Source organism: Aedes albopictus, chromosome 1, assembly GCF_035046485.1.
Source record: "Aedes albopictus strain Foshan chromosome 1, AalbF5, whole genome shotgun sequence".
Taxonomy (NCBI): domain Eukaryota; kingdom Metazoa; phylum Arthropoda; class Insecta; order Diptera; family Culicidae; genus Aedes; species Aedes albopictus.
Genome location: NC_085136.1, coordinates 286,564,318 through 286,577,681, shown reverse-complemented (window position 1 = coordinate 286,577,681; position 13,364 = coordinate 286,564,318). Strand labels below are relative to the sequence as shown.

At 39.5% G+C, this 13,364-nt stretch overlaps 1 protein-coding gene across 12 annotated transcripts in view; it reads right to left on the bottom strand.

The window, feature by feature from the left end:
- The window catches only part of LOC109623069 (peripheral plasma membrane protein CASK), a 259,898-nt gene that overhangs the window by 26,144 nt on the left and 220,390 nt on the right, over positions 1–13,364 (bottom strand). The window lies entirely within an intron of this gene.

The window sequence follows — 13,364 nt, the reverse complement described above, 5'->3', positions numbered from 1 at the left end:
ATGACAGATGGGAACACAGTGATGTTTTTGCTACGGACGGGAATGTGTGATTCAGTGAGTAGTGTGGGTGTGTGCTGATGGAAAAAGGTTCGGCAAGTCATAGGAGGAGAAAACAATAACTGAGAGTGTTCATTCGTTTTGCATATATTCAGCCCTCTAACATTATTTACATGGTTTTCATTGAATCAGAACTCTCGTAGTCCCGACACGATCCACCACCCAAAATGATGAACGAAATTCAACAAAATGAACTTACTGATGAATTGACAATGACAGAAAGAAACTGTTAGTGAGACGCCAGCAAATACTCTTTATTTCTAGATAGAGAGTATTTGACGCCAGGTCAGTTTTCGAAGAACCTGGATGATTGGGAAAGTTCTATCTGGGAAAGTCTGGATCCTGTATGTAAGCATATGAAGAATCTTACAAATTCCGAGCAGAACCTTACAAATTCCGCGCAAAATTTGTCTGGGTCTTCTAGATTTTTTTAGAATGGGACCTCGTAAATCTGGAAAATCCAGATAAATCTAGAAAACTGACAACGCTACTTTTCAACCGATGAACCGAACGCACATTGACCCAACATTGTTTACCACGGGGGTGCTACGCGCAGTGATCTGATTTTGTTGCCGCTTATCGTGCGCAACCAGAGCTCACCAATACTAACATTGACTCAATACAGCAGCGGGAGCAAATGAAGAAAAACGCACCTTGGTAAGAAAAGTTTGCGGAAAGAAGTGTTGTGTGTTCTTTTACAAAGAATTAGTACTCTGTAGGAACTTAATTTAAATACCGACAATCTCCAATTCAAAATTATCACTTTATTCCATTTCTTCTTGCTCAACACATACATGAGATCTAATCTGTATTGAGCGTTTTGACCCGATATCCCTCGAAAAAGAATAAACATGCGGATTTTACGATTGTGTTGGTGAACATATTGACTGGAGTATAAATTTATGCTCCACGTAAGGAGGCACAAACCAACCTGACAAACTCCATATAGAAAAAATAGGATGCCGTCCCCTTGTTGTTTACACTTGATCAGGGACGATTGACGGTTCTGCTTGGAAACAGCCCCGCACTATTGTCAAAATTCTCGGACCGAGTGAATTCAATTCATCGGTGGATAAGTCCATAGTGGAATTGAGTTCAGTTTTGGTTTTACACCATGAGGTGACGGAGACAGACAAGTGGCTCCATAGCTTGGAGGAATAGAAGCGCCCGTCTTGTGAACTGAGAGTCGTGGGTTCGATTCCCACCGGAGCACGTGGATTTCTTGTCGCAATTAAAATTTAAGTTCATTGAGCACACAACAGCGTATATGGGTGTCCAAGCGTACCAACGCTGCAATTTCCTCTTGCTGAGTAGCATTTCCCATGCGTGTATTTCCCCTAGCAAGCATCAGTGACAGCCAGCACCATGACGGGGTCGTCGTCAGTGTGATGCTGCCTCTTTGACGAGTGGACTGTTGGCGGAGCAAGTCGTCATCACCGTGAGGTTCCGTATTATGCCAAGTGATTCTACTGCAGTTTGCTAAGATGGCTGGGAACGGATTGTTCCAGTGAGTTGCCCGGCATTCACATTGGCGATCCTGCCAGGAGTGCATCATAATCAATAACAAGTTAATCATAAAATAGGTAGAATCACTTGGCATAAAAACAGTGAGAGAAAACAAATCGTTTTGGTGTGTGAAGTGTGTGGTGGTGCTGCAAACACAGTGAAGTGGGTGTTGCAATTCTGCGGTTCCTGGAGAAAGCTAGAGCGCGGAAAGTTTTTGTTTTTCCAACCGCGTTCTGTTTTAGTCTTGGTTCTAGCACAAACACATGAACGAAGGCGCTGTGACGTGGTTGATTTTTGTTGTCGACTGGTAGCACGCTGTGGATAGGTGGTCGGTCGATGATTGCATGCATGTTTCTTCATGTTCTTGCTCGGCATAGATGGTCGCGCATTCGTTGATTCCTCGGATCGTACATGCTCGTGTTGTCGCTCGGTTGAACGGTAAATGCAAACAGGTTGATGTGCATGATGGTAGAGGTGTTTGACTATTGTGAATGTTGCCGTAAAATACTCGCGGCATTGGTTGGTTGGGTTGGTTTTTTTTTGCTCGGGTTTTTGGTTGGGCAAATTAATGGCGTGTCGAACCGCCGAAAATTTTTCTGCATAAGGAAAATGCAGGGACGTGTAATGAAAACCGTCCAAGGAAACGGCATTTTTAGGTAACCGCCGAAAATTATTCTGCATAAAGAAAATGCAGGGACGTGTAGTGAAAACCGTCCAAGATAAAGGCGTTGTTGGATAACCGCCGACAATTTTTCTGCATAAGGAAAATGCAGGGACGTGTAATGAAAACCGTCCAAGGAAACGGCATTTTTGGATAACCGCCGAAAATTATTCTGCATAAAGAAAATGCAGGGACGTGTAGTGAAAACTAGGGATGTAGTACCGGTAGTACCGGTACCGAAAATACCGGTATTACCGACCAAATTTTGGTACCGAAATACCGATACTGACTGAGCCTTGGTACCGGTACTTTCGGTACCGTGAAATCTCTCCCGAAGTGCTGTAATCTGGTCATTAGTATAGCCAATATGCAATGCCAATAAACGAAAACATTTGAAACCAAGTGCTTTGTCAAACAAACATATATGCAACCTTTCTGAAAATCCAGGATATCATAGCAATGATCGATTTAATGAACGTTGAATTTTGGATATGAATTCACTAGCTTGAAATAAAACTCGTTAGATTAGGGTTTCTTGTTATTTCTTATGTTTTTAGAATCCGTTGATAGCCTCATCAAGGAAAAATAAGTTAAACCTTCTTCTATTTTCACCTTGCAGCTATCTATCTGATTTAGGTATAGTTGTTCTTGTTTCATTTCAGACTGACCGAGATACTGCCTATGAAACTGCGTAGAAGCTAAAGAATAGCTCCAAAAACAGTATTCAAACAACTAATTTATTTCTATATTTTTTATCTATCTATATTTTTTTAAACTTAGCATTTTGTTTAGCTTATATGACTTCCTTGAAAATCGGAATTCACAAATAACTGGTAAATTGTGGATTTCTAGTGCAAAATAGATTATTCTTTATTTTAGTGAAAAATTTCCCAGTACCGGTATTTTACCGGTACTACCGGTACTGTCAGCCCCAGTACCGAAATACCGGTACTCATCAAAAGTGGTCGGTACTGCGACCCCTAGTGAAAACCGTCCAAGGTAAAGGCGTTGTTGGATAACCGCCGACAATTTTTCTGCATAAGGAAAATGCAGGGACGTGTAATGAAAACCGTCCAAGGAAACGGCATTTTTGGATAACCGCCGAAAATTATTCTGCATAAAGAAAATGCAGGGACGTGTAGTGAAAACCGTCCAAGATAAAGGCGTTGTTGGATAACCGCCGACAATTTTTCTGCATAAGGAAAATGCAGGGACGTGTAATGAAAACCGTCCAAGGAAACGGCATTTTTTGGATAACCGCCGAAAATTATTCTGCATAAAGAAAATGCAGGGACGTGTAGTGAAAACCGTCCAAGATAAAGGCGTTGTTGGATAACCGCCGACAATTTTTCTGCATAAGGAAAATGCAGGGACGTGTAATGAAAACCGTCCAAGGAAACGGCATTTTTTGGATAACCGCCGAAAATTATTCTGCATAAAGAAAATGCAGGGACGTGTAGTGAAAACCGTCCAAGGTAAAGGCGTTGTTGGATAACCGCCGACAATTTTTCTGCATAAGGAAAATACAGGGACGTGAAATGAAATCCGTCCAAGGAAATGGCGTTATTGAAAAACTGCCGAAAATTGTTTGCATCAGGAAAATGCAGCGATGTGTAAAGAAACCCGTCTAAGGAAATGGCGTTGCATGATAACTGCCGAAAGCTGTGCGTGAGGAAAATGCAGGGACGTGTAATGAAAACCGCCCATAAAAATTGCATATCGTAAAACAGTTTAAAATTCGAAGTACGCAATGAAAACATATCCACTGAAAATATGTTGTAGAACCACTTTCGAACTCGTTTTGTAGAATCTATTTTCGTATAATGAAGGACATTTGTGTGTTATATATGGTCCATCTGTACCATCACATTGAAGCATTGAAAGCGGAGTTGTATGATATACGGAATCTTTAGTCTGATAAATCTCAAATTCGTTAATCTCTTGTTTTTTTTTCTTTTTTGACAAATAATTCTTACAAAATATGTTCGTTTTCGTTGAATGCGTCGAATTTTCGCAATCGTGAATAACGATTGATTTGAGTGAGAGAAAAACAGGGCCGGCTACATAACGAGACGTGCGTTTGAAGGAGAGAAGACGCATCACCCAACTGCGTGTGTTGTAGTTATTTTTATTGGAGCTCGGCAAAACCCCATAGATGATCGGTTAGCATTGCAAGTTATCAATCAAATGATATAGGTTCGATATTAACAAAAGTGCGTTTACTAAACAAAAAAGTAAATGTGGCCATTCGTCTTAATTCTTGTATCTTGAAGTGTATTGACCAGGGGCGTACAATTTCGTTTCAATGATACACTTTCATGCAACATTTGAATGAGTCACTTCAAGTGTTTCATACATTTTTCTAATGACTCGGTCGTTAAAAAAAACTTTTCCACTCATCGTAGCACTCGGTAGTCTCCCACCCGGTCGCATTGCTTGTGCTTCACCCGTCAGAGCATTAGTGTCTCACTGGTGCGCGCTAGTCTCTCAATTATTATGGGCGCCGGTTAATTGGATTTAAGTGGTCGAATTTGTGTTCGTTTTTTCATAAAACATAATGATCATTCTATTGGCGTGCACCACTATTTGAAAAAAATGTTTAAAATAGTGTTTTTAACACATTGAAATTTTTCAATGACCCACAATTGAAACGAAAATCCAAAGTGTTTCATTTCAATTTTCAAACACACTTGTTTCTGTAGCAGCAACGAACGAGTGTGTTGCTGGGTGAGAGATGAAGCATCACAGCAGTCCGTTCGCATGGGAAACGATTTGCTACAGTCGTCGTACGTCATGTTTTCCTTTCGAAATTGCACGACCCTGGTATTGACCGTCCAGTTCCAAACTGTTCACGACCATTTGAAACAGTCGACGTTTCAAACGGTCGGTGAACGGTTGCTGACGGATTTGACAGCAAAAATGAGCGTGAAAGATTTCGCGCGCAAACGCGTATTTAAAAACATTCAATTGGTGAAACAAGGACAGCTGACCGGGCGCCAACTGATTCCTTGATCAGCTGTTGCCGGCAGCCAAGCCGCCAGCTTTTTGGCGCGGACGTCAGGGGTGTTCAGATGCAATGTTTATCAATTAATAAATTTATGAGGATATTTTTTCCGCGATAAATGTTTTGCATTTTCTAAAATAAGGTGTACTAAAGGCAATTTACATAAGAACCAAGATAATTACCTATGTTTGAAGTTCTTGAAGACCTGAATGTTTGGAATAATGGTGTGCTCGAAATCAATTTGCTGATTGATCGATTTCTATAGAATACATCGAGAACCCCCTCGATATTCGACGACTGTTCTGAACAGTTTCACAAACAGTCGGGATAATCCAACTTTGAACTGAATACACAATATCTTGTTGCATTGGTCTAGGGGCAAGGCACTGTGCAAACGAGAGCAACTCTGAGAAATTCTGAGTTACTCCTTTTATCGATGATCGACGAAATTTGTTGAAAGACATCCCTAAAACTGCAATTTTCATTCAGCACACGCAACACTTTGGCAGTTTGACATTGGTGCCAGATAACACTTTGGCATAAATGGGAGAAATTCTGAGGAACTGTGAGGAATTCTGAGCAACACCTCGAGCACAGATTTGCTCTCGTTAGATCTGTCTCGCCCCTAGGCATTGGTGCCATAAGGATGAAGAGAACGAAATTGAGGGTTTGAGCGTAAAAATAACAAGCCTGCTAGTAAGAAATTTTTTTTTTTCGGAGAAGAGGGAGAATGTGGGGTATGAACAAAGCTGAGTAGCATTTCCCATGCGTGTATTTCCCCTAGCAAGCATCAGTGACAGCCAGCACCATGACGGGGTCGTCGTCAGTGTGATGCTGCCTCTTTGACGAGTGGACTGTTGGCGGAGCAAGTCGTCATCACCGTGAGGTTCCGTATTATGCCAAGTGATTCTACTGCAGTTTGCTAAGATGGCTGGGAACGGATTGTTCCAGTGAGTTGCCCGGCATTCACACCTCTTGGCTTTGTAAGCCTAAGTAAAAACCTAGAAATTGACCGACAACTTGAGATTCTGCAAACAAAATTCACAATATAAACATCAATAAAAACGATAGCCATTCGGACACAAAGAAACACATAAAAAAAGAACAGCCAAAAACAGTTCATTGCTAAATTGTTTGACGACTTGATTATTCGAGAGGGTGCTAGGTTTCCAATTTGCCTGCCGTTTGGCGTTGTTTCCGTCTGTTTTCATATACCAATTTCGGTTGACGATGATAAGAACTAATTTGAAATTCAAAATCCGGCAAAATGTCACACCGACCGAACGGAATAGATATCGCCAGAGTTCTACCTCTGCTGCATGGCTATTCTGATATGCCTTTAAAAGGTTTTTTTTTTCTCATTCGGGTGCAGGATTTCCCTATTCTGAAGATGTTTTTGTGCCGATGGCTCTACCACTCAATTCGGATGAAGATAACTTGATAAATAACTTCGGGTCGGGTAGTGAAGAAAAAAGCAATGCGATTCGAAGGATGTTGTTTTTTTTTTCCTGAGGCTTTAGTCTGGGGTTTTGGAGGAGAATGTTATCCCTTTGAGAATAGTAGAGGGAAAAGAATATTCAGCCAGAAGCTCTATCGAAGAGCAACAATATATGAATATTTATTTACTCGGAGCTAGACTCAGAGTCAGTAGTGCGGTTGGTGTCGGTTCCGAAGATAAAGACGACCCAAAGATGGAATGCTTGAGTGTCCGGAATGCTAATATGATTCAATTAGTGGGGCATTAGGAACAGATTTGTCTAGCAAAATGGGAGCTGCGCTTCGTGATAAAAGGGCTATACATTTACTATTGGAGATCCATTACTTCTACTTCCGTAGAATTTATGTCTATAATCTGGATCAGATCACAGTTTCAACCCCAACTCGACTTCGGTTTCGCTTGTACTAAAGTTTGTTTGACGTTGTTTGTTTACACATTTTCCGCCAATCCAGTTTCAACCCAGGTTAAAAAAGAAAAACGGCATTAGACAAACTTTTGCGTTCACTTGAATTTGTGTTGAATATTGTTTTTTGCTTGATTTCTTGAGACTAGCAGCTGTAGTTTCCGTTAGCCTACCGAGTACTTTTGTGGGAAATATGCCAGATTTGTAAGATTTTTCTCGCTCATGGAACCCGGAATTCAATCACGCAGGCACAATAATGGCAGAACCTTTCACTTTTCATAATTAATATCCGTATTATCTTCAATCACTAATCACAAATCACAAGTCAAATTCATAAAAACTGATTTCAGGCGCCCATTTTTTCACTTTCCACCAAAATATTGCACAATGTGCAACAAACACACACTTTTAGTACGAGGATAGCACCCGAACTACCAGTATAATCGAGCAAATCTCGAGGAAAACAATTTATTCTCACTAAGAAAAACTAGCACAATAAGATTCGTAAGTGATTAAATTGTACGAGCGGAACAATTTTCCGGGTGGCGTAATATCAACCGATCCACCAGCGGAAGAAATTTTTCTCGGGAACGCGAAGAAAAACGTGACAAGCGGTTGAAAACACAACCGTTCGCGGCGATGCTTACTACGATCCTCTCTGAAAAAACCATATCTCTGCTTGTATCTCTGTTTGTTTTAACAAACTGTCAAAAATTTCGACAAATGAAAATATTTGTATTATAAAACAATAGAACAGTTCAGTTTAAACTAGAAATCAGTTTGTCGCTATAGTGAACTAGAATTTAATTGTGCTTACAATTTATTTTTCTGCGTGTGATATGTCAATCCATTGTAATAATTTATTTTCTTTTATTTTTGTAACAAGTTCCACAAGGAATCTCGCAAGGAACTTCACTGGGAATTACTCTAGATTTCCTTAGAGAATTCCTTTTGAAGTTCCACTGAGGATTCTACAGTATTTTTTAGAAGTTTCTCAAGGAATTCTTCCAGAAGTTTCTCCGTAACTTGTTTTACAACAGAGTGTTTGATTGACAAATTGAGATTCCATTTGTTGGGGCATCATTCATGTGAGTCATTTGCGACCACTCTGTGAATTTTGAGTTCCCAAAAAGTCGAACGATGGAGGAGAATGGTAAGAGTGTTCTTCTGTGCGTTCTATGTCTAGCAGTCATTTCAAACGATGCTCAGAGACATCAATTTGAAAAATGTCCTCTTTCTTCCTAACGTCCGTCAGCCTAAATTGAATCTCCATTCATAAGACGAAGTCCTCGCATTCTGAAAAAAAAAATAATAGGATGCGCAGCTAGCATTCTTCCGGGAAAAGGATGCACAGAATTATCGGCACAAAAAGACCTTCACTTTTTCAAGTGCTCTCTCAAGAGTACAGAGGTTCGCCGATTCTGCTTCGATAATTTGGACTGATGGGAATTTCTCCAATGGATGGATGGGTTGATTTTTTTTTTCGTCCTCGTTCTGTCAACAAGAAAAGCATTCGGTGTTGCTTCTCCAGTCTCCATCCAGTTCCAAGAGTCTTAATCTGCGAAGGAAAATCTCTTGAGAGGACATGAACCTGAGGGCTGGAAGCCCTGCTTGGCCGGGCCCGATCCGATCCACCCTTAAACGGATTGACCTTTTCTCTCTCGTTCGAGTTCCAAGAATGCTTCGTTTTCCGGTTTATTATCGATTGGTTGTTGGTACACCATCCTCCCTCTAATCACTTGAGTGGGTGTGGTGTAGGTAAGCCGCCGGAAAAAGGCGAGGATTGAATGAAATTGCTCTGTCGCCAAACCTGGGCTCGAGCTAAAACACCCCTTTCGATGTCCCCAAGGACGAGAAGGTGGCACGGTTTGGATGCAGCCGGCGATGTGATGGCTGCTCTGGGTGTTATGTTTCCCCGGTCGTGTTATAGGAAAAACATCTTTTTATGTCGATCCCGGCCGGGTGTAGGCGGAAAATGGATCCAGAACGACCGACTGAGGCATCCTCCATTCATGGAGGACACAGACGACAGGCATACAACGCCCCTAGGCACACATACACGGTGGCAAGGTGGATCAACTTCTTTATCTTGTGACATGTTAATGCCGGTAAAGTACCTTAAGGATATTTTCCGGTCGCATCGGTTCCTGTCTGATGGTATAGGACGAAGTCAGTGTGAAGTGCTTCATTGAGGCAAAACAGTTCATTTCAATAATACTCTGAAAATAATGTTTCAGCATTCGGGAGCATTATCAATATTACTGAACGTTACAGTTTTCTATTTCAAACTGATTTCCCCAGAGCAAAGAACGACTCTGAGGAGATCTCATGGCATAGGGATCAGACTGAGGATAAAGTTAAAAAAATGTCACTCAACTTCGTCAGAAACCAATGGATTACACAGCGTAACAAAAATTAACTTTTGGATTGTCTCAAGAGCAAACTTATGTGTCTCTGAAGGATTTTGGGCCGCTGAATCCGAATCCGGGCTCAAATTTGCTCTAACACGTCACAATTTTAAGCTATACCTCAATTTATAGGGCAAAATATGCGATTTTAGGCTTTTTTGACTGCAAGCCATTAAGCAAGGAAATATTTTTTTTAAGCAATGAAAAGGTTAATTGGTCAATTAACATCTAAATTAACGACTCATGCAAAATATTTCATTTTACCAAATCGAATTTGATAGTTTTAAGGTGAATATATGACAAAGCCACACCTCGAATTTTCAAAAGCACAAATCTAAAGAACCGAATGGCGGTTTGAGCTGAAAAGTTGATCGATTGGTTTCCCGCTGGTGGTGACCAATCAATCAACTTTTCAGCTCAAACCGACATTCGGTTCTTCAGATTTGTGCTCTTGAAAATTCGAGGTGTGGCTTCGTTATATATTCACCTTAAGCGATTTATGTTAGGTACGATGTTTCCCATACAAGTCACCCTCCAAAAGTTGCATGCAAGTTTTCATACTAACATAAAATGCTTAAATCTATCAAATTTGATTAGGTAAAACGAAATATTTTGCATGAGTCGTTAATTTAGATGTTAATTGACCAATTAACCTTTTGATTGCATAAAAAAAATACTTCCAAGCTTAATGGCTTGCAGTCAAAAAAGCCCAAAATCGCATATTTTGCCCCATAAATTGAGGTATAGCTCAAAATTGTGACGTGTTGGAGCAAATCTGAGCCCGGATTCGGATTCAGCGGCCCAAAATCCATCGGAGACACATTAGTTTGCTCTTGAGACAAAAAAATGTTGCGCTGTGTTATGTTGCAAATTTATTAATTCTTGTGCAATGTGCAAGTAACGTTTTTGGACTCTTTTTATTCATTTCGCATGAAGTATTTTCTTACACTCGAGTGTCAGACTTCTTTGAAAAATATCCCTCATTTTTTCATCTTGTTGACTACATTCACTCCAGCTTTCATAACGATATTTGCATTCATTGTGGAGTTATTCCAATAAATGTAGAACAGTGTTGAAAAATGTTTTTTTTTTAATAATTTTCTACTGACCAAATACAATGCATTGCAGTGTATCTTTGTGCACCATTATTGAGATAAAATCTCTCCAAAACTTATACGAATATATATTTGTATTGATAATTGTGATCATCTCACATTATAATGGGACTTTGAAGTAGGGTAGCGCTACAAAGAAAACACGGGTCAATCATATTTTTCTTTGGGAGACAAAATTTCCTTTAAAAATTTGGTAAACTTTTGCATCAAGTGCACCAGCTGTCCACGAAAGACATGCTTTTTCATTCGGAATTATCATGGGGATGATGATATGATTGTTTTGACATTGATTTTGACAACAACGATTAGCATGATGTAATTATAAATCGAAATATGCAGTTTTTTCCACTTCTGATAACTTGGGATTCCTATTTTGAATAAGTTTCACAGTGTTAACTAATAAGAAGAAGTGGAATTTGGAATCTACGCAAGTAAATGTGTAATAGTTTTTTTTTAGGAAAAATGGTTCAACACGGTGAAATTGACGACAAATATGCTAACATCATCACTAACTTTAATAGAATTGCCTTTGAAAACTGAAAAAAAGAAAAAAAAACTAAAATCAGGACAGTTCAAGTTAGCCGAAACATTAAAGACAAAACGAGAACATTATTTTCCCCCTGATGAAGGCATCATCCCTAAGTAAGTTCCGAAACGTTGGGTAAAAAGTAAACCCGTTTTAAGAATAAAGACTTCGCAGCCACTGAAAGTTTCCAGGCATCTACATTTTTTTCTAGCATAACTAATAGATGCTTTTATTCGTAAGAGGTGGATAAACTTACGGTGCAGTTAGGAGAAAGATGAAACATCGATTAGATTTGAATTATCTTGGAACAACCAAAATGCTGTGTCATCAATTGGCTCGGTAGCTTAGTTGGAAAAGTATTTGCCTAGCGTATAAGGGTCGTGAGTTCAAAGCTCACCCAAGCAGTGGATTTTTTTTTCGCAAATTCACTAATAATGTATCCATCTGTACATTGAGTTGTCATTGACAAGACGTCCGTCTTGTGAATGTCAGTTAGTTCTTACGTTAGCACAAAACATAAAAATGAGTGTTACGTTGAGTTGATTGAAAAATCAATAGATGCTGTTGGGGCGAGATCTCTACCATCCGTATTGCCGGCTCTAAACTCTAGCCCTTCATCATCTGCCAAGCTCATCTGACTCATTGTTGCTTATCAATAAATACAAAAGTCTAGTCCAGTTGATAGTACACTCCGTTAGTGAATAAAATGTGAAACGTATAAAATGTTTTAACTACATTGAAGAAATGTTGCCTACCAAACCTATCCCACCACTTGCACGAACAGATATTGTTTTTAAACAAAAATACTACCTTATAAATATTTTGCCTGTACATTTTTCTAGCTCACTTCGAAAAAAAGTCAATTTTTTAATGCAAACATTAGTTTGCCTTTCTGATAATGGACATTTTATCGAAAGCGGCTTAAGTTGCTAAAATCACGCTTTTAATCACTTATAATGCGAGGTATGCACTTCAAACGGAATCGCTCTAGTAATTTTCGTTCAGTACATTATTTTTCCGTGACCGGAATGGTCAAGGAATTTAACACAGCTACTAGGATCTGGAATGAAGCAACGCTTGCTCATTTCTTGAGCGATTCTTTGTCTGAACTTTACACGCATCGAGATAGCCCAAGAAATTTCTTGCGATCTACGTACTACCCATAAATAGTCCATTAGACGAACAAATATATTTTGTCATTGTATTCCGACATTTATCCAAGGTTGCCATGATTCACGTTGTGTTGGTCATTTGTTGGGCTTGTTTGGTCAAATATTTGTCATCATAACAAACAATCGAATGGCACCTTAAGAAATATTGGACACCGAATATATGGAAACCCTCAGGTGAATACACTGAAGTTTTTTTTTCCGATGTTATCAAAAAACCGCGTAAAAAGTTAAACCACAGACAAACAGACGTAACACTTGCGAAATTTCCATCGACCACGCTTTTAACGATCATTTTAAATTTTCATAGTTGTGGCTTTCACAACCAGAGGCGCGCGCATCGTTTTTGTATGCGTTTGACGTTTCACACTAGCGCCTTCTGTTGACGATATGGCACAACACAGTGATTCGTGCAACTTTTCCACCAGGTGATGGTAGTGTGAACTGGGCGATGGATTTCCATGAAAATCGTTCAAGGTGTTACGTCTGTTTGTCTGTGGTTAAACCATGGTAGATGTGAAGAATAGATTACACATAGATCGAAAAGATAGTGTAAATTTCTGTGACATACACAGAAAAAATATTCATGTAAAATTCAGCGAAAAACCATGCACATAAAGGGAATGCTAGAGTTAGTGCATATTTACATGAGATATCATATAAAATTACGTTACGTTCGTGTATTACACGAATTTAAAATTTCCGCCAATAGTCGCGTAACCGGTTGGAGTCCATGATGGTTTACGCGATTGTTGGCGGAAATTTACACGATGGTATTGAAATTTCACATTATATCTCATGTAAAAGTGCACTAACTCTAGCATTCCCTTTATGTGCATGATTTCTCGCTGAATTTTAATTACATATTTTTTTCTGTGTATAATGTACATTATTGGAGACTGGGATTTCACTGAAGTTTAAGGCTCAAGCATCCGTCATCATTTTTCGGAAAATAAAGAGCAGTTTACTCGCTGCAAATCAAAACAAGGATCATGAAAATATATTCACTGCATTATA